The following is a 24,094-nucleotide window of genomic DNA, read 5'->3' on the forward strand; positions in this document are numbered from 1 at the left end:
ATCCTCCCACTGAGTTTTGTATTCTGACTGCGGGGAAACTTCCCCACCATCAGAATACAAAGATCAGTACTGGCAGCTATAGCCAGCAGTGCTGATAAAATGGGAGAAATCTGACATGGAAGTTGAGCAGAAGTTGATCGGAGGATACACTTCTGTACAACCTCGCTGTCCATACATGGATCAAAAATGTAGCCGGTCTGTGCTGAAGCAGCCAAATTGCACTCTATGTATGGTCGGCTTTAGGGGTCTAGAAATGCAAACATTTGGAATGACATTGTTCACATTTGTTCATGTTTATGACTCTCATACAGTATATGTAAATGTTACCTACAATGTCATGTTTGCTTGGACCTTGAGGTTAATAGAGAGCACACATTTTTGGTATCTATGAACTAGGACGGTTCTATTTTCTATGTAGCACCCTCCTAGTTCAGAGTAGGCTGCTAGGCAAATTTAGTTAGCTCCTCTGTGGAGCAGGGGGTTGATTGCTTTGGGCTGTTCAGTGTCTCACAGGCTGTTTTTCTGCTACTTACCCCTGTCTTCCAAAGATTTCTAGAAATATAATCAGAGGGAGAACAGGACAGGCAGCCTAACTATTTATGGAACTCTAGCCAATCCCTGGGGAGATGTGCCCAAAAGGTGGAAGAAGAGCCCATGAATAGTGTTGAGCGAACACGGACTGTATTATTCGTGTTCGTACCGAATAATTGGATTTTTTGTACCCGAACACGGACACGGACACTTTACTGTATGTTCGGGTAAAAATCCGTGTTCGGTCGTTTTATTTCCGGGTTTTGCATGCTTTGGCGCTCTTTTCATGGCGGGCTTTCAACAGCCAATCAACAATCGTTTAACTGGTGTGCCTTAAGCCATCCCAGCCATGCCTGCAAATGTCTCAGTAGCTGTGATTGGCCGTCTGAAGCATGTGACCAAGTCTTTATAAGTTCGAGGCAGCCGCAGCGGCGTCATTATGCTGCTTAGATTCAGGGACAGAGCACACATCAACGTGCTGGCTGCTGATTAGGGAAAGATAGGCAGGAAAAAAACATTTGTGTCCGGATAGAATTGAGGGACAGGTCGGAGTGTTTAGGCAGGGCGAGTTGTAGGCATTTTAGGGATAGAGTCTGCTGAATTATAGGGTCAGTGTCTTCTACAAACTACAATCGATATTGCTGTGTGGGGGGTGGGGTCTGCACTCAATCCTGATCTACGATCTCTTCTCAATCCTGTTAGGGACAGAGTCTGCTGAATTTTAGGGAAACTGTGTTCTACAAACTACAATCGATATTGCTGTGTGGTGTGGGATTGGAGATAGGCAGGTGTCAGTGATCCACATCCATTTTTCTGTGTGTGAGCTGCAGTGAACACAATCTTTTTGGGCTGCAGTGAACACAATCTTTTTGGGCTGCAGTGAACACAATCTTTTTGGGCTGCAGTGAACACAATCTTTTTGGGCTGCAGTGAACAAAATCTTTTTGGGGTGCAGTGAACACAATCCTTTTTGGTGTGCAGTGAACACAATCTTTGTGGGGTGCAGTGAACAAAATCCTTTGTGGGGTGCAGTGAACACAATCTTTTTGGGGTGCAGTGAACAAAATCCTTTTTGGGGTGCAGTGAACAACATCCTTTTTGGGGTGCAGTGAACACAATCTTTTTGGGGTGCAGTGAACAAAATCCTTTGTGGGGTGCAGTGAACACAATCTTTTTGGGGTGCAGTGAACACAATCTTTTTGGGGTGGAGTGAACAACATCCTTTTTGGGGTGCAGTGAACAAAATCCTTTTTGGGGTGCAGTGAACAAAATCATTTTTGGGGTGCAGTGAACACAATCTTTTTGGGGTGCAGTGAACACAATCTTTGTGGGGTGCAGTGAACACAATCTTTTTGGGGTGGAGTGAACAACATCCTTTTTGGGGTGCAGTGAACAACATCCTTTTTGGGGTGCAGTGAACACAATCTTTTTGGGGTGCAGTGAACACAATCTTTGTGGGGTACAGTGAACAGAATCTTTGTGGGGTGCAGTGAACACAATCTTTGGGGGGTACAGTGAACACAATCTTTGTGAGGTGCAGTGAACACAATCTTTGTGGGGTGCAGTGAACACAATCATTGTGGGGTGCAGTGAACTCAATCTTTGTGGGGTACAGTGAACACAATCTCATACTTCTGAAGGTTTGAGGGTGCTGCCTGTTCCATACTCCCCCTACTCCTCATCTAGCCTTTTAGGGGTACAAACAATAGTAATTGGGGCCTAGTGTGGTTGTGTACGTGTGATATACATACACTTTTTTTGGATCATATTTTCTATTCCGCTATTTAATCAAAAACCTTTGGGGATCAGTTAAATTGGGGGATAGTCTGTGTTGGTACGTGTGAGAGAGATCCACCTTTCCAAGTTGTTGGGGTTCATCTCATACTTCTGAAGGTTTGAGGGTGCTGCCTGTTCCATACTCCCCCTACTCCTCATCTAGCCTTTTAGGGGTACAAACAATAGTAATTGGGGCCTAGTGTGGTTGTGTACGTGTGATATACATACACTTTTTTGGGATCATATTTTCTATTCCGCTATTTAATCAAAAACCTTTGGGGATCAGTTAAATTGGGGGATAGTCTGTGTCGGTACGTGTGAGAGAGATCCACCTTTCCAAGTTGTTGGGGTTCATCTCATACTTCTGAAGGTTTGAGGGTGCTGCCTGTTCCATACCCCCCCTACTCCTCATCTAGCCTTTTAGGGGTACAAACAATAGTAATTGGGGCCTAGTGTGGTTGTGTACGTGCGAGATACATACACTTTTTTTGATCATATTTCCTATTCCGCTATTCAATAAAAACCTTTGAGGATCAATTGAATTGCGGGATAGTCTGTGTCGGTACGTGTGAGAGAGATCCACCTTTCCAAGTTGTTGGGGTTCATCTCATACTTCTGAAGGTTTGAGGGTGCTGCCTGTTCCATACTCCCCCTACTCCTCATCTAGCCTTTTAGGGGTACAAACAATAGTAATTGGGGCCTAGTGTGGTTGTGTACGTGTGATATACATACACTTTTTTTGGATCATATTTTCTATTCCGCTATTTAATCAAAAACCTTTGGGGATCAGTTAAATTGGGGGATAGTCTGTGTCGGTACGTGTGAGAGAGATCCACCTTTCCAAGTTGTTGGGGTTCATCTCATACTTCTGAAGGTTTGAGGGTGCTGCCTGTTCCATACCCCCCCCTACTCCTCATCTAGCCTTTTAGGGGTACAAACAATAGTAATTGGGGCCTAGTGTGGTTGTGTACGTGTGATATACATACACTTTTTTTGGATCATATTTTCTATTCCGCTATTTAATCAAAAACCTTTGGGGATCAGTTAAATTGGGGGATAGTCTGTGTCGGTACGTGTGAGAGAGATCCACCTTTCCAAGTTGTTGGGGTTCATCTCATACTTCTGAAGGTTTGAGGGTGCTGCCTGTTCCATACCCCCCCTACTCCTCATCTAGCCTTTTAGGGGTACAAACAATAGTAATTGGGGCCTAGTGTGGTTGTGTACGTGCGAGATACATACACTTTTTTTGATCATATTTCCTATTCCGCTATTCAATAAAAACCTTTGAGGATCAATTGAATTGCGGGATAGTCTGTGTCGGTACGTGTGAGAGAGATCCACCTTTCCAAGTTGTTGGGGTTCATCTCATACTTCTGAAGGTTTGAGGGTGCTGCCTGTTCCATACTCCCCCTACTCCTCATCTAGCCTTTTAGGGGTACAAACAATAGTAATTGGGGCCTAGTGTGGTTGTGTACGTGTGATATACATACACTTTTTTTGGATCATATTTTCTATTCCGCTATTTAATCAAAAACCTTTGGGGATCAGTTAAATTGGGGGATAGTCTGTGTTGGTACGTGTGAGAGAGATCCACCTTTCCAAGTTGTTGGGGTTCATCTCATACTTCTGAAGGTTTGAGGGTGCTGCCTGTTCCATACCCCCCCTACTCCTCATCTAGCCTTTTAGGGGTACAAACAATAGTAATTGGGGCCTAGTGTGGTTGTGTACGTGTGATATACATACACTTTTTTTGGATCATATTTTCTATTCCGCTATTTAATCAAAAACCTTTGGGGATCAGTTAAATTGGGGGATAGTCTGTGTCGGTACGTGTGAGAGAGATCCACCTTTCCAAGTTTTTGGGGTTCATCTCATACTTCTGAAGGTTTGAGGGTGCTGCCTGTTCCATACCCCCCCTACTCCTCATCTAGCCTTTTAGGGGTACAAACAATAGTAATTGGGGCCTAGTGTGGTTGTGTACGTGCGAGATACATACACTTTTTTTGATCATATTTCCTATTCCGCTATTCAATAAAAACCTTTGAGGATCAATTGAATTGCGGGATAGTCTGTGTCGGTACGTGTGAGAGAGATCCACCTTTCCAAGTTGTTGGGGTTCATCTCATACTTCTGAAGGTTTGAGGGTGCTGCCTGTTCCATACTCCCCCTACTCCTCATCTAGCCTTTTAGGGGTACAAACAATAGTAATTGGGGCCCAGTGTGGTTGTGTACGTGTGATATACATACACTTTTTTTGGATCATATTTTCTATTCCGCTATTTAATTTAACTGGGCCTCCATGCGAGACCTGTGTGCCTTGTTGCGCTGTTTTGAGTACTCCACCAACATGGCCAGTGGCAATGACGCCGTTCTCAGCTTAACTATCCCACTTCTATGCCTCCTTGAAAAAACAATTCGGGCGATGATGGAAGAGGATGTGGCACAGGATGAGGAGGAGGAGGAGGATGAAGAGGTAACATTTCCAAGGCTTTCAGGGCAGTCATTCGCAAGGGGCTCCGAGGGTGGGTTCCTGCACACGCAAACGCCAGGGACGCAATTGTCCAGCAGGGGCACAGTTCTGGAGGATGAGGAGGATGAGGAGGAGGAGGAGCTGGAGGAGGAGATGGAACCATGTTCACAGCAGGGTGGCACCCAGGCCAGCTCATGGCCATCACTGGTGCGTGGCTGGGGGGATACAGAGGACACGGACGATACACCTCCCACAGAGGACAGCCTTTCGTTGCCTCTGGGCAGCCTGGCACACATGAGCGATTACATGCTGCAGTGTCTCCACAACGACCGCCGAGTTGCCCACATTCTAACTTGTGCTGATTACTGGGTGGCCACGCTGCTGGATCCCCGTTACAAGGACAACGTACCGTCCTTAATTCACTCACTGGAGCGCGATCGCAAGATGCGCGAGTACAAGCGCACGCTGGTAGACGCCATGCTGCTGGCATTCCCATCTGACAGCGGGGCCACAGTGGAAGCACAAGGCAGAGGAGGAGGAGGAGGAGGTCGCCAACGCAACCAGGGCACCGCCAGCACCTCAGAAGGCAGGGTTAGCATGCCCGAAATGTGGAAAAGCTTTGTCAGCACGCCACAACAAACAGCAGCACCAGCAGCTCAGATGGAACGTCTTAGCAGGAGGCAGCATTTTACCAACATGGTGGAGCAGTATGTGTGCACACGCCTACATGTAGTGAATGACGGGTCTGCCCCCTTCAACTTCTGGGTCTCCAAATTGGGCACATGGCTTGAGCTTGCCCTTTACGCCTTGGAGGTGCTGGCGTGCCCTGCAGCCAGTGTATTATCTGAACGGGTATTTAGCACGGCTGGGGGCGTTATAACAGACAAGCGCAGCCGCCTGTCCAGAGACAATGTGGACAAGCTCACGTTCATTAAAATGAACCAGGCATGGATCCCACGGGACTTTTCCGTACCTTATGCAGAATAGCAATGGATACCGACCTTACCCACCCATTGTTCCATTTTTGCTCTTTCTCACTCTTTTGGGGTGTACCCTCATTTAAAATTTTTGAAAAGAAGCAGTGTTGGCTACCTCGTCCTCCTCCTCAGGGCCAGATTAATGTAGGGGCTATTGGAGCTGCAGCTCCAGGCCCCTACCTTTTATATAGGCCCCGGGTTGGCCATATTCACTGTTACCGCTCTTCTGTCACTTGTAAACACAGAAGTCTGGCTTCTATGCTCGCTTCCCCAGGCAGCACCCTCAGAACCTCCCCACACAGCGTGAAGGCCGGACAAGGAGGGACAGTTGGCGATGCATGGATGTGTTTATGGGCTTCAGAGACAGCATCCCATGTTGAATTAGGCATGCATGGCTGCACCCTTCCTCCTCTGGGTGCATGGCAAGGCACGGCCCTTAAGGCCCTTCAAAATCCTCAGCACCAAGCCCATGATGCTGTTAATCCGGCCCTGGTCCTCCTCCACCGCCGCTTCCACCTACACCGCCCATAGGTGTGCGCAGCCTATTGCATTAAGGTGTGCACCCCAAAGTTGAAATACACATGCATGTGTTTGCCAGCAGGGAGAGTAATGTATCGGGGCCATGTACCTGTAGGCAAGGAGAAATAGAGCAGAGCAGGTCCCAGGGAGATCTTTCCCATCTCCTCACTGGCAATGCTATGTGCCCTAGGTGATTAGGGTGTGCCCAGGCACACCCAGCACACCCTGTGCGCACGCCTATGTCACCGCCACATCCACCACCACCTCAACCTCCCTCCTACTCCATATGGGCCTCGTCCTTCAGAGATGAAGAAGAACATTGTTTTATTTTTCTGTTTTTTTTTTGTTGTTTTAAGTTATTTCCCTATCCACATTTGTTTGCAGAGCACTTGCCATGCTCTTAATTACGTTTTGCTGCCATTTGCAGCACTCTAGCCCTTTCCTTTGGTGTTTTAGAGCCATTTTAGTGCCTTAAAGTTCGGGTCCCCATTGACTTCAATGGGGTTCGGTGTCCGGGAAAAGTTCGGTAAAAGTCCGGGACACGGACCCGGACTTTTTTTTAAAGTTCGGCCGAACCCGTCGAACACGGACATCTAGGTGTTCGCTCAACCCTACCCATGAATATTCTGAGGCCTGGCAGCAGTGAGCAGACTTCCAGGGCCCAGCCTTTTGGAGGTGACCCCTGTACAGGTGCTCTGCCTCTGGGACAGACAGTGAGAGAGAGACAGGGGAGCCTGTTGAACATTGGACATCAAGGTCCCAGCTAGGTTTTTTACTTGATTCTGATACTGATTCTTGTGCCAAAGGAGGAATGCTAAAAATGCTGTGTGCCTGGCTTTGCATGCTGTGAGCGGGAAAAATAGGCCTAAATAACTAGCGGCTCCTGCGAGGGTAGGTCTACATCTATTATCAGCAATAAATAAAATTACTATTTAAGTCCCTTGTCACTGTAGAACAGGGGTGTCAAACTCAATTTCATTGTGGGCCACATCAGTATTATAGATGCCCTCAAAGGGCCGGTTATATCTGTAAAATTAGATGTCCAGAGCACCCCACGCCCCCTTACACCCTTACATGAGATGTCAAGAGTCACCTACCCTTCCTTACATCACAATGCACCCCCTTACCTTTTTTTACTGCCAGGAAGAAGATGTGGTTGGATCTGGGAAGAAGTGCAGGGTCCGGAAGGAGAACCAGAGGAGGGCTGGTGTTAGCTTCCAGAGTCTGCTGAATGCTGAGACCAGGGGAGGCAAAGGCAAGGTGGTGTTGCAGCTGCACAGAGGAGTGCAGGATCTGGCAAAGGAGTTCTGTCCTCTCTGCTGCCGACTACAGAGACAAGGTGGGGGCAGAGACAAGGGGGTGCCGTAGCTGCAGGAGAGGTGCGAGGACCACATTAAATGGCATTGGGGGCCGCATTCAGCCCGCGGGCCTTGTGTTTGACACCTGTGCTGTAGAATCAGCTACAATCATTCACACCAAAGTACAGCATGATGCTGTAACACACATTCCCACTGTGTTTCAAATATGCTGTTATTTAAAGAACCGCTCACCCCGATGTGTGTTGTTTGCACATTGAAACATGTTGTGACACTGTATTTGCCTATTACGTTTTCGTAGACCCTCAACACATTTGCCTGTGGGTAAAAGCAGGTGGTTGAATCACAGTTTTACTGCAACCCCCCCCCCCCTTCCCCCCACTGCCCCCTTAGGTAAAGCAATGCAGATGCTCAGGGTTTTACCAACACCTGAGACAAAAGTCAAACAGCAATGTCTAATTCAGCAGGCAATACCAGTGACCCAGTCCATTTACAATGCAACCAATTCCAGTGAATGGGGCAAAAGCAGGTTGTGAGAATTGTTTCCTCACCATCTGTCAAATGCTCTCTATAAAGCAATCTATCGCTGATCGTTTTTCAGAGGGGCGGTAGTATAGCTACACATGAGAATAGATCCATACACAGTGCATTACTGTACTGGGCATTAAAGGACATAATAACATATGTTAGCACACATTGGGGGGAATTTACTAAGACTGGAGAAAAATGTGCAGCAGCTGTGCATGGTAACCAATCCGTTAATATCTTTTATTTTCAAATCTTAACTAAACAAGCTGAAGCTAGAAGCTGATTGGTTACTGTTATACCTGAAGGGTTTCACATGTACTGTCACTTTAAGGCTGGCTCCACCCAGGAGTGATGACAGGGGTCAAGGGGCAGAGTGGCCATCTTTGAGACATGTAGGAGATGTGTGGTTATACAGAGCTGTCCTGTAATGCATGTTGTAGTGTACAGAGAGTCCTGAATAAACAACCGTTGTTCCAGACCAGAATCCTGTGTCTCTCACAACACAGAGAATATAACAGTTACTAACTGGCTGGTTCAGATTTTGTCCACTTCAGTTTTAGTTAATTGACTCTAAATGTAGCACTCTGTGACCCATGAGAGAAAAGGCTAGGGAACTAAGGATACCCTTACAGTGGCTGCTGCTGCATCAATAGTGATGTTTTCCAAGGCTCTCTATGAGTTCCCCCTCCAAAGGCTCTCTGGTGACAGAGTCACCTCTGGTACATCATCCCAGGCATCACTTCTTCCAGATCCCTGTCTTCTGCGAGGCTCCCTGAGCACGGGGCCCCAAGCAGCAGGACCCTACTGGATAGGAAGGCTTCTTCTGCTTCCAGGCCTTTACACAAAGAACATGCAAATGCCTCCTTAATTGCTCAGTGTGCACCTTCCCCATGCCGCAGCCCTGGGGCAAAAGGGAGCTCACAAGCTCCACCCCAAATGTTTATACTCTATTATTTAGCAGCAGGAGCCTATTGGACAGACAGGCTTCTTCTGCTTCCAGGCCTTTACACTGATAACATCCAAAAGCCTCCTCAATTACTCAGTATGCACCATCCCCATGTCGCAGCCCAGAGGGAAGAGAGATCTCGCAAGCTCCACCCCAAATAGTTATACTCCATTATATAGCAGCAAGACCCTATTGAACAGACAGGCTTCTTCTGCTTTCAGGCCTTTACACCGATAATATTCAAAGGCTTCCTCATTTGCTCAGTATGTACCCTCCCCATGCCGCAGCCCTGGAGGAAGAGAGATCTCACAAGCTTCACCCAAATATTTACCCTCTCCCACAGCTTGCACCATTGGCAATAAACCTCCTATTGGCTGGCTAGATGCAACATAAATATTTGTAACTCGGTATTATCTCATCTCACTATTGCCAGAGGAACCAGTAACACCTAATGACAACAGAGAGAAAACACAGCTAGCTGTGTTTAAGGAAGGATTTCTCAACCTTTTTTCAGTCAAGGCACCCTTTAAAATTATACACAATCTTGAGTCACACCATTCTAAAACATAAAAAACTAAACTAATAGTTTTCCAGAATACATTCACACACATAGGACACCCAACATACTATTGCACAATGGTATTGACTAGCATTCCAGTGTTTCTCTTCTTCCTCAGTTTCTCTTCTTTGGCTAATGAGAGCCCAGCACTAACAGTGAGGGCCTGGGATGTCCTTAGGTGCCTGACTTTCACCTTATCAACCTATGATGTCATTGGTTGTTAAGAAGCTGGAAGCTGGCCCGTACGGTGCCCAAGGCTGTAATAGTGCCAGTGGCTTTGTTTTACTCGATCGGCCCGTTCACTTGTTAACAATTTTTGTGCAATTTGGGACAATTGTTAGGCATTTTGCCAAGGTACCCCTGAAGAACCGAGAAGGCACTCTGGTTGGTTGCCCCCCTGGCTGGTTTAGGGGGCAGTCACATTTTATTTATCTCAGTACAGGTACTTATATAGTGCTGTCAATTTATGTAGCGCTTCACATTCATATTGTACATTCACATCAGTCCCTGCCCTCACGGAGCATACAAAACGAAGGTTCCTAACTCATATTCATATATACACATAGTAGGGCCAATTTAGACAGGAGCCAATTAACCTACCAGCATGTCTTTGGAGTTTGGGAGGAAATCAGAGTACCTGGAGGGAACCCATGCAGGCACAGGGAGAACATGCAAACTCCAGGCAGGGACTGATGTGAATGAATAATATATATGTAAATAGCTGCATAAATTGATGACGCTATACAAGTACCTGTAATAAATAATATAATAAATAACTGTGTCCTGTATTGAAGCAATATGGGAAATGAATAAATAGACTATAAATCAGCTTGTGCTGACTACCACCCAGCATGACTAAATTTAGATAGGCACCCCTGTTTAGGACAGGGCGGTTGCCTAAATATGTGTTTGAATTTTTCCTATCAGGGCACACTAAAGCCTAGTACACACGATGAGATTATCAGACGAATGATTGTCTGTTTTCTTTTTTTTTTTGCATGCTAGTCTCCATATCGAAAAAGAATAGGTTACTAAAGAACGAAAATTCTTGTAGGACAGAATAAAAATTGGGAAGAAATGTAATGTATTTGTATTGTTTTTTCAGACCAAAACTGTACTGATTAACCACTTAAGGACCGCTCGCCGCAGTTATACTGTGGCAGGCAGCCCCTCCTGCGAAAACCGACGTAAGTATACATCGGTGGCACGCCTTTTGCTATGTTGGGAATGTTATATAGCAGATGTTATATAGCAGAAAGTGAAAAATATTGTTTTTTTTTTTTTTCGAACCGTCGCTGTTTTTTTGTTTATAACGCAAAAAATAAAAATCGCAAGGTGTGATCAAATACCACCAAAAGAAAGCTCTATTTGTGGGAAAAAAAGGACATCAATTTTATTTGGGTACAACGTCGCACGACCACGCCATTGTCCGTTAAAATAACGCAGTGCCGAATTGCAAAATATGGCCTGCTCATTAGGGGGAATATCTTCCGGTCCAGAAGTGGTTAAGGGGTTCATGCCTCTGTACATGGATTGGTCTTTCACTCTTGTTACTCCTATTAACCTAACTCATCTTCATTTTTATCTTAATTATTATTTTTATTCTTCCCTTACATTTCATTATTTTTTTTTTTTAACATAATTTCTACCGTATTATCCATAGAGAGAATTTTCTCATTATCCAATCCAACCTCATTTATTTATAATTCTGCATATTTTTATTCATTTACAGAGAATACTAGTACATTTTGATATTTCATTGTGATTTTATAGAAAAAATGAAATTATGTCATTGTTTTTTGACATAAATGACATTTTTTTTGGACATTGTGTCATTATGTCATTGTTTTTTCTTATCAGATTTATAATCGAATCTCAAAAAATGGCCTGGTCATTAAGGGGCAAATCCTTCCAGTCCAGAAGGGGTTAAGTGAAAATCGTTTGTTACTTGGGAAAATTTTGGACGAAAGCTGTGTACTAACGGTCAGATTATCGCACGATCACGTCAAAAACTTTATTTTTTTGTACGATATTCTGATCGTGTGTACGAGATTTTAGTGTATAAGTGAGAATCTGCTCCTTTGGAAAGCATTACTTTCTGCATTGAACCTCATTTTGCTTACTTTGCAGAGTATATTGTAACCTGAATAGTGTGAACAAGTCCTGCCTTGGAAGTATGTGCGGTCTGTGAGCTGGGGTAGGCTGCTTTCATTACAGGCTTGTGAGATAGGTGTTCTGCTTTCTTGACAGATTTTCTTTTACTATGATAACAAAGACAACCTTCTGAATACCAAATAATACAAGCACAGTTACAATATATAAGATTCTCCTAGAAAAGCTGATGTAGGTTACAATATACTGCAAAGCATTTCTGCCTAACTAGCAGGTAAGGGCTTATTGTAATGCTAAAAATGTATATCCGTGTCTAGAGGAAGCCTCATAATGGTAGTACAATGTGATTATGGAATATTAATACATATCAGGATGAATATATTTAGTAAATGTCTCACTGAGAACAACAGGCTCTGAGACATCCGGCTGTGCTCAAATGAGTTCTGCGAGCCTATGGGACCTGCCGCCATCATCTTCCCAATTCAGATGCCAAATGCTAACGGCGCACACTCTGTTAAAGGAAATCTGCAATAAGAGAACATGAAAACTTCTATTTCTGACCTCTCTTTCTACAAAAAAATGCTAGCTGTCTGGCTCTCATCATGATCTAATAGCTTTAATGCTTTCTGAGTCACTGAGCTGGAACTAATATGCAGATCAGGAGTTCTGATTTCAGTCTGACTTTCTTATCTAAATGCTTTTTTTTGTCAGCAACTCATTGGGGTTGATTAACTAAAACTGGACTATGCAAAATATGGTGCAGCTTCGCATAGGAACCAATCAGCTTGCAGGGTTTTTTTTTTTTTTTTTTAAACTTAAAGTATAACTAAAGTCAAATTCTTTTTTAGTTTTGGATAGAGTGCAGAGGGATTAGAACACCTTTCAGTTTTTATTGCTGCCTATGCCCTAGTTAGGGAGATTCGCCCTCTCTATTTGTCCTGTTTACCATTATCACTGAATGTAAAAGTAAAAGAGAATCCCCAAATGTTGGGTTATCCCCAGAAAAGTAATAGAAGGGAAATCTTCCAACGAGAACACGAGTTCTGGTGACCTGGGGGTCCCCAAGAAATGTCCTTTATTTGCACGGTCTTCCCCTCACTTCCTGTTTGGCTTTACAACAGAGGAGAATTAAGCCCTGGGACTTTAAATGAGATGAACACTGGTGGCCACTTAAAGCAGAGTTCCACCCTGAAAAAAATGTTTTAGATAAAAATACCCCCGGAACAGTCAGGGCTAGTGAATTTAATCAACGATAGCCTCTGAACTGTCCCCTGTTTCACTTACCTTTTAGAAGAAATACTTACCTTGAAAATGTCTTGTCCAGTGCTGCCATCTCAGGTGTGGGCAGCTGAAGCCGGATCGTACTCTTCGGTGACATCGGAGTCCCAGAATGCCCTGCACCGGCCCTGCTCGTCACTTCCGGTGCAGGCGTGTCATCCCTGCACAGCTTCAGGCACATTGACTCCTGGGATCGATGATGCTCATATCCCAGGAGTCAATGCAAGGAGGAAGTGACGGCGCAGGCCGAGGCCGCAGAAGGAGGAAGAGGAAGGAAGGTGAGTATATTTTCTTTAAAAACAAAGTAAGTGAATAAAAAAAAAATTGTATTAATCCAATTGTTTTTCAGGTAATTTAGAGCAAGTGGACGGGAAAAAGTTAATTTTGAGGGTGGAACTCCGCTTTAATGAGAAGTAAACATATTGTCTGAATTTATTAAAAAATAAACAGGATAATCATCATATACAAAGTGCATAGAAAAATACCAAACTGATTAGAAATAACTACATGGTATGATACATGCTTGAAGATTACAATTGTGTTGATATAGTACATGATGGTACAAAGGCATCTTTAAAACTCGACACGTTTCGTGAGCTACCGCTCACTTCTTCAGGAGTGGATGTGCATAAAACAGGTCTATAAAATAGAATATCAATTTAAAAACATGCATCGCAATGCCAAGTGATGTATTGCAAATCATAGGGGACCCTGTTAAGGGAAACCTGTACTTAGCTGGAATGACAAAGCAACATTTCCATCCGGTGGTGGCAAAGCACGTCTAGCCCGGGAGCTGAAGGAGCAGAACCAGAAAAAACCCACTGGGGAACATTTGGAGAGTGGGTGTGACATATATGAATTGAAAATATGTGAATAGGTTCTAGCTGTAACAAAAGTGTGTAGATGTCTAAATAGTATATAGTAGAGTAATACATAACTTAATCACTTCAGCTCCGGAAGGTTTTATCCCCCTAATGACCAGGCCATTTTTTGCGATTCGGCACTGCGTTATTTTAACGACAAATTGCGTGGTCATGCGATGCTCTACCCAAATACAATTAATGTCCTTTTTTGCCCACAAATAGAGCTTTCTTTTGGTGGTATTTGATCAACTCTGCGGTTTTTAAATTTTGCGCTATAAACAAAAAAAGAGCGACAATTTTGAAAAAAAACGCCATATTTTTTACTTTCTGCTATAAAACATTCCCAATAAAAAAAATGTAAAAAATCTAATTTTTTTTATCAGTTTAGACCAATTTGTATTTTGCTACATATTTTTGGTAAAAAAAAAATCCCCCCAAAAAATCCCAAAAAGCATGTTTTAATTGGTTTGAGCAAAAGTTATAACGTTTACAAACTAAGGGATAGATTTTTGGAATTTTTTTTTTTTTTTTTTTTATTAGTAATGACGGCGATCAGCGTTTTTTTTTAGCAGGACTGCGACATTTGCGGTGGATAGATCGGACACCTAACTGACATTTTTGACACTTTTTGGGGACCAGTGACATTACTACAGTGATCAGTGCTAAAGAATATGCACTGTTACTGTATAAAAGGCACTGGCAGGGAAGGGGTTAACACTGGGGGTGATCAAAGGGGTTAATGTGTACCTAAATGTGATTACTAACTGTGTATGGGAAGGGTTCTGTGACAGGCACAGAGAGATCGCGGTTTCAGCTTAGCTGAAACTGCTGATCTCTCCCTGCCTGTCTGACAGAAGACTCGCCTGCTTTGTTTACATAAGCAGGCAGGTCTTCTGACAGTTTATCTGACGATCGCGGGAGGCCAGCGGCAATCGCCGCTGATCCTCCCGAGGCCCGTCTTCCACTGTGTCTAAACACAGCGCGAGCGCGCCGCCGAAACCTTGTGCACGAAGTCACGTAGTACTACATGATTTTGCGCAGCCGAGCCGCCCTGCCGCAGTAATACTATGGTGGGTGGTCGGCAAGAGGATAATAATGAAATTAGGAGTCTAAGTAGGTGTAAAAAGTGTATGACCCAGTATAGCAAAGACATGAGTATAGGGACAGTATAGGGACAGTGGGGGAATAGTAAGAAGTGCAACCAAAAGTAGTGCAAGAATTGGAGACAAATGTGTAGAAAGAGTTCATCTCAAGAAAATAGTGAAAATAGTGAAAATAGTATATGTGTGTATATGAAAGAGAAAGAAAAAGCCAACCAAGAAGCATTGGTGAAATGTGAAGAGTGTTTGGAAGTGGGTAATTACCCACCATAGACTGTGTGAGGTTTGCAAACAAAAGGTATGTCCCCTGTGAAGATTAGGGAATGTGAATCCCCATCCACTGTTCTCCCATTTGTACCCCAAAATGGGCAGTACTAGTCCCACCCCTAACGCCATGCGCAGGTGGCTAGGGAGAGCGCGCAAACGCCAGACCAGCATTCGCCGCCTCATGGGGGATGAGCGGCGCACAAGCGCGGGCATCCAGTAGCCACCTGGAGATGGCTATAGGACAGAAAGTGAAGGATGGTGAAAAAATATAATCTGACAGGGGTTATAACAATCCTTGCTCTATCCAAAATAAATAAAAATAAATAAATATTGCCTATAGTTCTACTTGAACTGAACAAGCTGAAGTTAGAAGCTGATTGGTTACTATTCAGAGCTGCACCAGATTTTGCACTCTCCAGTTTTAGTAAATCAACTCTGTAATGTCCTGAAGCCAGAAACAGGCAAGCAGTATTCTCCTAATAATTTCAGGCATTTACATAACGCTGACAATTTACAAAGTGCTTTACATCCTGTGCATTCACATCAGTCCCTGTCATCAAGGAGCTTGCAATCTAAGGTCCCTACATCACATGCATACACACTCTAGGGTCAATGTAGACATGAACCAGTTAACCTATCAGAATGTCTTCTGAGTGTAGGGGGAAAACCAGTGTACATGAAAGAAAAACTTCATGCAGATAGTGACCTGGATGAGATTTGAACTGGGAACCAGTGACGGGACAAGGTCATGCAGTGACAAACTGCGCCCTCCCTGTTCATGATGTGCAAGCTCAGCCAGCAGTCTCTCTCTTGTCAAAATAACTGCTGCTGTAACTACTGCTGTCAGCCTTAGGAAGGCGCCCCCATTCCTACAGTAAACCTATGGTGCCCTGGGCAACTGTCCTTCCTGCCCACCCCCTGTCCCGGCCCTGCTGGGGACCCCAGTGCTGCAAGGTGGAAGTGCTAATTCCATAGGACTGATGACATATGAGATGAGATATAGCGATCCTGCCACTGACATTTTGTGAAAATAACCAGCAGCTAAGAGACTACCTGTTTTTTGCCTATGGAATCAACCTTTGTAACTAAGATAGCTAGATGTTGATCCCTTCACTAGCATTCAGGCAAGTGACAGAGTGACACATTGCAGCATGTGACTACCAGGCTTGCAATTCTATAGGGGCATGCAAGCAGCTGGCAGAATTGTCTGTGTGCCATCAGACACTGTACTTGAAGTAGAACTATAAGTAAAGCATTTTTTTTTTTTTGCCATCTGTTTCCTATTGGGCATATTTCCCTTCACTTCCTGTTCCATTGCCAAAACAGGAAGTGAGAGGAAATCTCTCCAAAGTGAGGGAATCTCTGGTTGTCACCAAGGTCACCAGAGCTAGTGTCTCTAAGATTTCCCCTCTATTACTGGCATATTGAGAACCCAAGTTTGGGATTTTCTTGTACTTTCAGTAATAATGGTAAACATGACAAACATGACAATCTCCTTAAAGGGGACACAAACAGCAGTGCAAAACTGACACATGTTCTAATCCCTCTCTTTATAAAAATTAAAAAAGTTTTGCCTTTGTTATACTTTATAAGAAGGTCAGCGATGGCAGCCCCTGTACTTCTCTCTGTACAGGTTTACTTTACTTTAGCTTTGTTCCCTTTTCTCTTACAACAATTGCTTATCAGTCACAGGGAGATTTGCAGACAATGGAAAGCACTCATTATAACCCCTCTACACAGCCCAGCTATCACAAGTGATTCTCACAACTGTCCCATCACTTTGCTGCTATAGCCACTCAAATTCTTTACTGATATTCCTCGGGGAACACAGCATCCATCAGGAACTGTTTAAGTGAATAATCCCTTGAAATGAAAACCGACACTCCTACTATTATGATAAAAAAATTATTAGATTTAACAATATTCCAGGGGGAAAAAATATATAAAAATATAGAGTAATGATATGTTATTATAATTTCTTTGTATTGGTTTATTATTTTTCTTTCTATCTTTATTTATATTTACTTTTCTTTCTTTATTTTTCTTTATTTTTCTTTATTTGTATTTTTTATTATTTTTATTTCTTTCTTTTTTTTTTCCTACTTTTTTAATTTGATTGTATTTTGTATCATTTTTAATTCCTTCTTTCTTTTACTTTCTTTCTTTTTTTTTTTTTTTTACTTTTTTCATTATTTATTTTTTTATGTATTTGTATCATTTTTAGTTGTTTTTTTTCTTTCTTTCTTTCTTTCTTTCTTTCTTTCTTTCTTTCTTTCTTTCTTTCTTTCTTTTTTTTTTCCATTTTCCGAATTTATATAGCACCGACATTTCTTGCAGTGTTTTTACAGAGAGTACAGTTACATTATGATTCAATATTTATATTTCTTTCTTTTTTTTATTATTTTCTTTATTTCTTTATTTATTTTAACATTTTTTTGCATTATTTTTATTTTGTATTTTGTATTATGTTTAGTTTTATCTTTTTCTTTCTTTCTTTCTTTCTTTCTTTCTTTCTTTCTTTCTTTCTTTCTTTCTTTCTTTCTTTCTTTCTTTCTTTCTTTCTTTCCTTCTTTCTTTCTTTCTTTTTTTTTTCATTTTCAGGATTTCTATAGCACCAACATTTCTTGCAGTGCTCTACAGAGAGCACAGTTGCAATATGATTCATTACTTTTATATATATATATATATATATATATATATATATATATATATATATATATATATATATTCTTTTCTTTCTTTCTTTTTATTTACTTTTGTTTAGTTTTGGTTTTTATTTCTATTTCCCTTTTTTCTTTCTTTCTTTCTTTCTTTCTTTGTTATCATCATCATAATTTTATTAATAATTTAATTATTATTATTGTTATTACTATACAGGATTCATATAACGTTAACGATTTGTGCAGGCAAATTATGTTTCTTCATTTTTTTATTTATTTTTTTATCATTCTTTCTTTCATTTTATATTGTTATTATTATTTTGTTGGATTCATAGAGTGCCAGCAGTTTGTGCAGTGCAGCCAATACAGTGAAAATTTGATTCATTATTTATATTTCTTTTTTGTTTTATTAATTTTCTTTCCTTATTTTTTATTAATTCATGTTCTTTGTTTTTTTAAATTTTTTATTAAAGTGTTTGTTACTCCAGCACTTGATATTCCGGATATGTGCCTGCTGTACCATGTACTTGTATAAGTATCAAATATCCTGTTTTGTTCGTATTTCTTCCTTTGTGTGAAATCCCTGGTGTTCCTGCTTGTCCCCTTGCGTTCCTATTAAAAACTGACCATACTAAGCATAAGAGCACACTGTGGTCAGTTCTCTAGTTCGACCACACCGTGGTCAGTTCTCTAGCTCTGCTGGGAACTCAGTGTACCCTCCTCCAATGATCAGACTTGTCCTGACACGCCCTATCTGCATAGCCTTCCACTGGGAAGCTCAGTGTACTGCTGATTCTTCTCCCCTCTCCAGCTCTTATGCAGCTGAGAACAGAGGGAATAGGATCACTTTAAAAAAAAAAAAAAAAGGGAGAAAAGGTATTTATAATGCCTTTTTTTTTTATCTATACAAAAATATTTTGCCTTTAATTTCTATTTGAAACTGAGCGTGGTTGTTTTACAAGGTGATCGTTTACAATCACTTTAGGTTTCTCTCTTTATTTAAAGTGTTTGTTACCCCAGCATTTCATATTCCTGACATGTGCCCGCTGTACCATGTACTTCTATGAAAAAGTATCCTGTTCTCTTTGTATTGCTTCCTTTGTGTAAAATCCCTGGTGATCCTGCCAGTCCCCTGCTTTCCTATTAAAAACTGACCACACTAAGCCTGATCAGTTCTCGCTTCTCTGTGTAGATCTGGGATCCTCAAACTACTGTTGCGGAACTACACCTCCCATGAGGCATTGTAAAACTCTGACATTCACAGACATGACTAGGCATGATGGGATTTGTAGTTCCTGAACAACTGGAGGACCATAGTTTGAAAACCCCTGGTGTAGATAGATATATGCACCCAATGATAACAGCTGATAAATGGGGAGTGACGTCACCCATAGACTTACTATGGGAATTCCGTTGTCAGCTGTGTCCTCTGCACCTGCCTCCACAGCAAAGGCGTGGCTGACAACTCAGTGTGGGATCGGGTCGGATTGCCTTAACCACTTGCCGACTGCCTAACGCCGATCTACGTCGGCAGTCAGCCCCTCACAGGCAAAGTGACGTAGGGCTACGTCACTAGCTTGTGAGGGTCTAGGGAGCGAGCGCGCGCCCCCGGAGGCGCGCTCCCGCTCCCGCGTGGTCACGGCCCCCCCCGCGCGTGTGACCAGCGGACCCGATGTCCGCCGGTCACTCGGCGATCGGCGGGGGAGAGGGAGAATGTCAGGCAGCTTGTGTAAACAAGCCACCTGTCATTCTCCTCGCTGTAAAGACACTGATCAAACGGATCTAGTATGTAGATCCGTTGATCAGTGTCCTTACAGCTCAAGCCACAGCCAATCACAGTAGAAAGCACGCCCCTAGGGATACACACAGCCCCTCCCTCCCAAATAAAGTTAACCCCTTCACAACCAGTGTATTTTTACAGTAACAGTGCATACGTATAGCACTGATTACTGTAGAAATGTCACTGGTAACCCCAAAAGTGTCACAAATGTCAGTCAAGGGTCCGATCTGTCCGCCCCAATGTCGCAGTACTGCAAAAAAAATCGCAGCTCGCCGCCATTACGCGTTAAAAAAAACAACAAAAATGACAAAAATCTTTCCCTTTGTTAGTAAACGCGATAACTTTTGCGCAAACCAATCAAAATACGCTTTTTGCGATTTTTTTTACCAAACATATGTAGCATAAAACAAATTGGCCGAAAATTTAAAAAAATTTTGATTTTTACTTTTTTTTTGGGGGAATTTCATATAAAAAAATGTGAAAAATATTGTTATTTTTGCAAAATTGACGCTCTTTTTTTGTTTATAGCGCGTGATCAAAAAATCGCACAGGTGATCAAATACCACCAAAAGAAAGCTCTGTTTGTGGGAAAAAAAGGACGTCAAATTCGTTTAGGTACAGCGTCGCACGACCGCGCAATTGTCCGTTAAAGTCACGCAGTGCCGAATCGCAAAATATCCCCTGGTCAGGAAGGGGGTAAAATCTTCCGGGGCTTAAGTGGTTAAAAAAAGGTATGTATACTGATTTCTTCTTTACAGCGCTAGATAGGTTAGGGTTAGATCGTGGATATCTGTAGATGCAGGGATTTTAGTGTTAGGGTGGACTTATAATGCATAGGATTCATTAAAGCGCAGTTCCACCCAAAAGTGGATATTCTGCTGACCCCCTGACATTCCACTTTTGTCATGTCATTTTTTTGGGGGGGGGGGTACCTAGTTTTCACAGGTACCCACTTCTGTTTGAGTTTTCCTCTCCCCCTCCCTCCCTGTAATCTACTGGCACACATCAGAGTGCCCGTTCACTCATAACGGACAGAGCGACTCGCAAGTCACAAGCTGTCACAGCCGGGATGCGGGCGCTGTGGGAGAAGAGAGAGAGAACCAAGGCTCCCACCAGCCACATCACTGGATTGTGGGACAGGTGAGTGTGTGTTTATTAACCACTTGCCAACCAGCCGCTGCGAATGTACAGCAGCAGGTCAGCAGGTTCTGTGAATCGCCGTACCCGTACGGCGCTTCCCAGGAGCGATTGTGGGGGCTGATCTGCGGGGCTGGTGACTGCGATTGCCGCCGGACACCCGCGATCACTCCCTGTGGAGACAGAACAGGGGTTTGCTGTTGTAAACACAGCAGACCATTGTTCTGTTAGTAATCACACAGAGCTCCTGTGATCCTACTATTTAGGAACACAGGTCCCTGTGTTAATTCCATAAGCCCACCCCCCCACCCCACAGTTAGAAAACACCCCCTAGGCATACATTTAACCCTTTGATTGCCCCTGGGTTAACCTCTTCCCGGCCAGTGTCATTAGCACACTAACAGTGCATATTTTTAGCACTGATTACTGTAGTAATGTTACTGGTCCCCCCAAAAGTGTAAAAAATGTGTGTCGATCTTTCCGATGCAATGTCGCAGTCCCGATAGAAATCGCTGATCCCCGCCATTACTTGTAAAAAAAAAAAATGACATAAATCTTTCCTCCAGTTTGTAGCCGCAATAACTTTTATTCAGTCAATCAAAATACGCTGATTGGGATTTTATTTTTGCCAAAAATATGTAGCAGAATACAAATTGGCTTAAAATGATGAAAACAATTAGATTTTTAAATGTTTTTTATTGGGAATGTTATATAATAGAAAGTAAAAAATGAGGAAAAAGGGGAAAAAAAGGACATCGATGTTATATGGGTACAGCATCGCACGACCGCGCAATTTTTTAGTTATAGTTACGCAGTGCCGAATAGCAAAAAATGGCCTGGTCATTTAGGGGGAAAATCATCCGGTCCAGAAGTGGTTACAAGTCAGTGGCTACACTTGTTCTAGCTGCTGACTTTTAATAAACACAAAAACGGGTGGAACTCCACTTTAGAGTGGTAGTATACTCCGCTTTTTAACTTTTACCTACAGGTAAGCCTATAATAAGGTAAAATTAATAGCTCCTAAACCTGCATGGTTTAGGAGATAGTCGCCCTGCATGCAGCCGCCGACACCAGCAGCGCATGCGCCCTGAAGGTCCGCCGGCCCTTCTGAGCTCCTTGACGTCTCTCTGCCGGAAAGTGAACTCCCGCGTGCATGCATGGGAGTGACATCATTGCGGCACTGGCCACTCACAGCGCCGGAGCCCCCGAACCCTGAAGAGACGCTGAGGGAAGATGTCAGCTGCCTCAGCGGTGTCCGGGCGACCGTATTGGGGCTTCATTCTAAGGTAAGTCTTTCATAATGAGCTAGTATACATTGCATACTTGCACATTATGCCATTGTCCTGCAGGGTTTGTTTGTTTGTTTGTTTGTTTTTTGAGGATACAACTGTTTTAAAGAGGAAGTAAACTTCCTCTGCAGACATTTTACCTATAGGAAAGCCTATAATAAGACTTACCTATAGGTAATGCAAATATCTCCTTAACGTGTACCATTTAGGAGATATTTACATTCAGGGCTGTCTTTAACCACTTTACCACCGGAGGATTTTGCTGTCTTACGTCTGGGCCACTTTTTGCGATTCGGCGCTGTGCGACTTTAACGAACAATTGCGCGGTCGTGCAAAGCTGTACCCAAACAAAATTTACGTCCTTTTTTTCCCACAAACAGAGCTTTCTTTTGGTGGTATTTGATCACCTGTGCGATTTTTACTTTTTGCGCTATAAACAAAAAAAGAGCGTTTATTTTGAAAAAATAACAATATTTTTAACATTTTTTTATATGAAATTCCCCCCCAAAAAAATGTAAAAATCAAAATTTTTTACAATTTTTTGCCAATTTGTTTTCTGCTATCTATGTTTGGTAAAAAAAAAATCACAATAAGTGTATTTTGATTGGTTTGCGCAAAAGTTATTGCGTTTACTAACTAAGGGAAAGATTTTTGTCATTTTTGGTGTTTTTTTTTTTAACGAGTAATGGCGGCGATCTGCAATTTTTTTTGCGGGACTGCGACATTGCGGCGGACAGATCAGACCCTTGACTGACATTTTTGACACTTTTGGGGGTACCAGTGACATTACTGCAGTAATCAGTGCTATACATATGTACTGTTACTGTAAAAATGACACTGGCAGGGAAGGGGTTAATTTTATTGGAGAGGGAGGGGTTAATGTATGCCTGGTGCTTACTGACGTGTGTGGGGGGAGGTGACTGAGTGAGTCAGGGACAGATCGCATATTCAGCTATGCTGAACACTGCGATCTGTCACTCCCTGTCACTTTGGAGATCCGCCCGCTCTGTTTACACAAGCGGGCGGATCTCCACACTAGATTCCCAAACGATCGGGGAAGAGCAGCGGCGATCGCCGAGGCTCCTCCCCTGGCCCGACTCCCGCTGTGACTGAAAACAGCGGGAGTGCCGCCTACAGGGGGAGGAGTCTAGCGACGTAGTATTACGTCGCTAGACGATAACGAGCCACATTGCTGCAGTAGCAGCAATGTGAGCAGACGTTAAGTGGTTAATATTGATTGGACCCTCCCAAATCCACTTATCAACTATTTGCAGGCAGTGCAATCTCAAGGGGAAGCTGCCTTGGGCCCCACAACAATGACTGGGCCCAGGGCAGCTGCCCCTTTTGCCCTTTGTTAAAGATGGCCCTGTTTACATTAAATACAGCCAGTGACATTACTGGCACATGTGTTCTGAAGGAATGGCATTGAGTGCCGTTCCTTTCCGAGCCCCGTGCCATGAATGGCGGCTCCTGCGTGCAAGTGCGGGAATGACATCATCGTGGCTCCGGTCAATCACAGCTCTGGAGCTAGGGAACCTTGTAGATACTCCAGGGAAAATGTCAGCAGTGTGCGGGCACTGCTGGAACACCTTCATTCTAAGGTCAGTATTACATAATGAGCTAGTATGCCATGCAAATTAGATTATTATGCCTGTCTTTTTTTTTTTTTTTTTATCATTTATTTTTTATTTTTTGTAGAGTTTACAACCTCTTGAAGGTGAGAAACCTTGATTCTTTACAATCACTATAATTTTTCTCTCTCTCTGAAATCCATCCTGCCCTCTATTCTGCCAGTGTTACAGATAAGCAGTGCCCATGTTGCCATGTATGTGAACAGAGAAGGAGATTCTCGGGACAGATCACCCCGCAATGAAAGGGTTACTCTCCAACTAAGCTGCGCTCATTGAGCTGTTTGAATGAACACATCCACAAGTATGGCACGAAGCCACGCCCTCGCCCTCCGATCCGTGCGCTGATTGGCTCTCC

This window comes from Pelophylax lessonae, assembly GCF_965119305.1.
Source record: "Pelophylax lessonae genome assembly, chromosome: 1".
In the NCBI taxonomy this organism is placed as follows: Eukaryota; Metazoa; Chordata; class Amphibia; order Anura; family Ranidae; genus Pelophylax; species Pelophylax lessonae.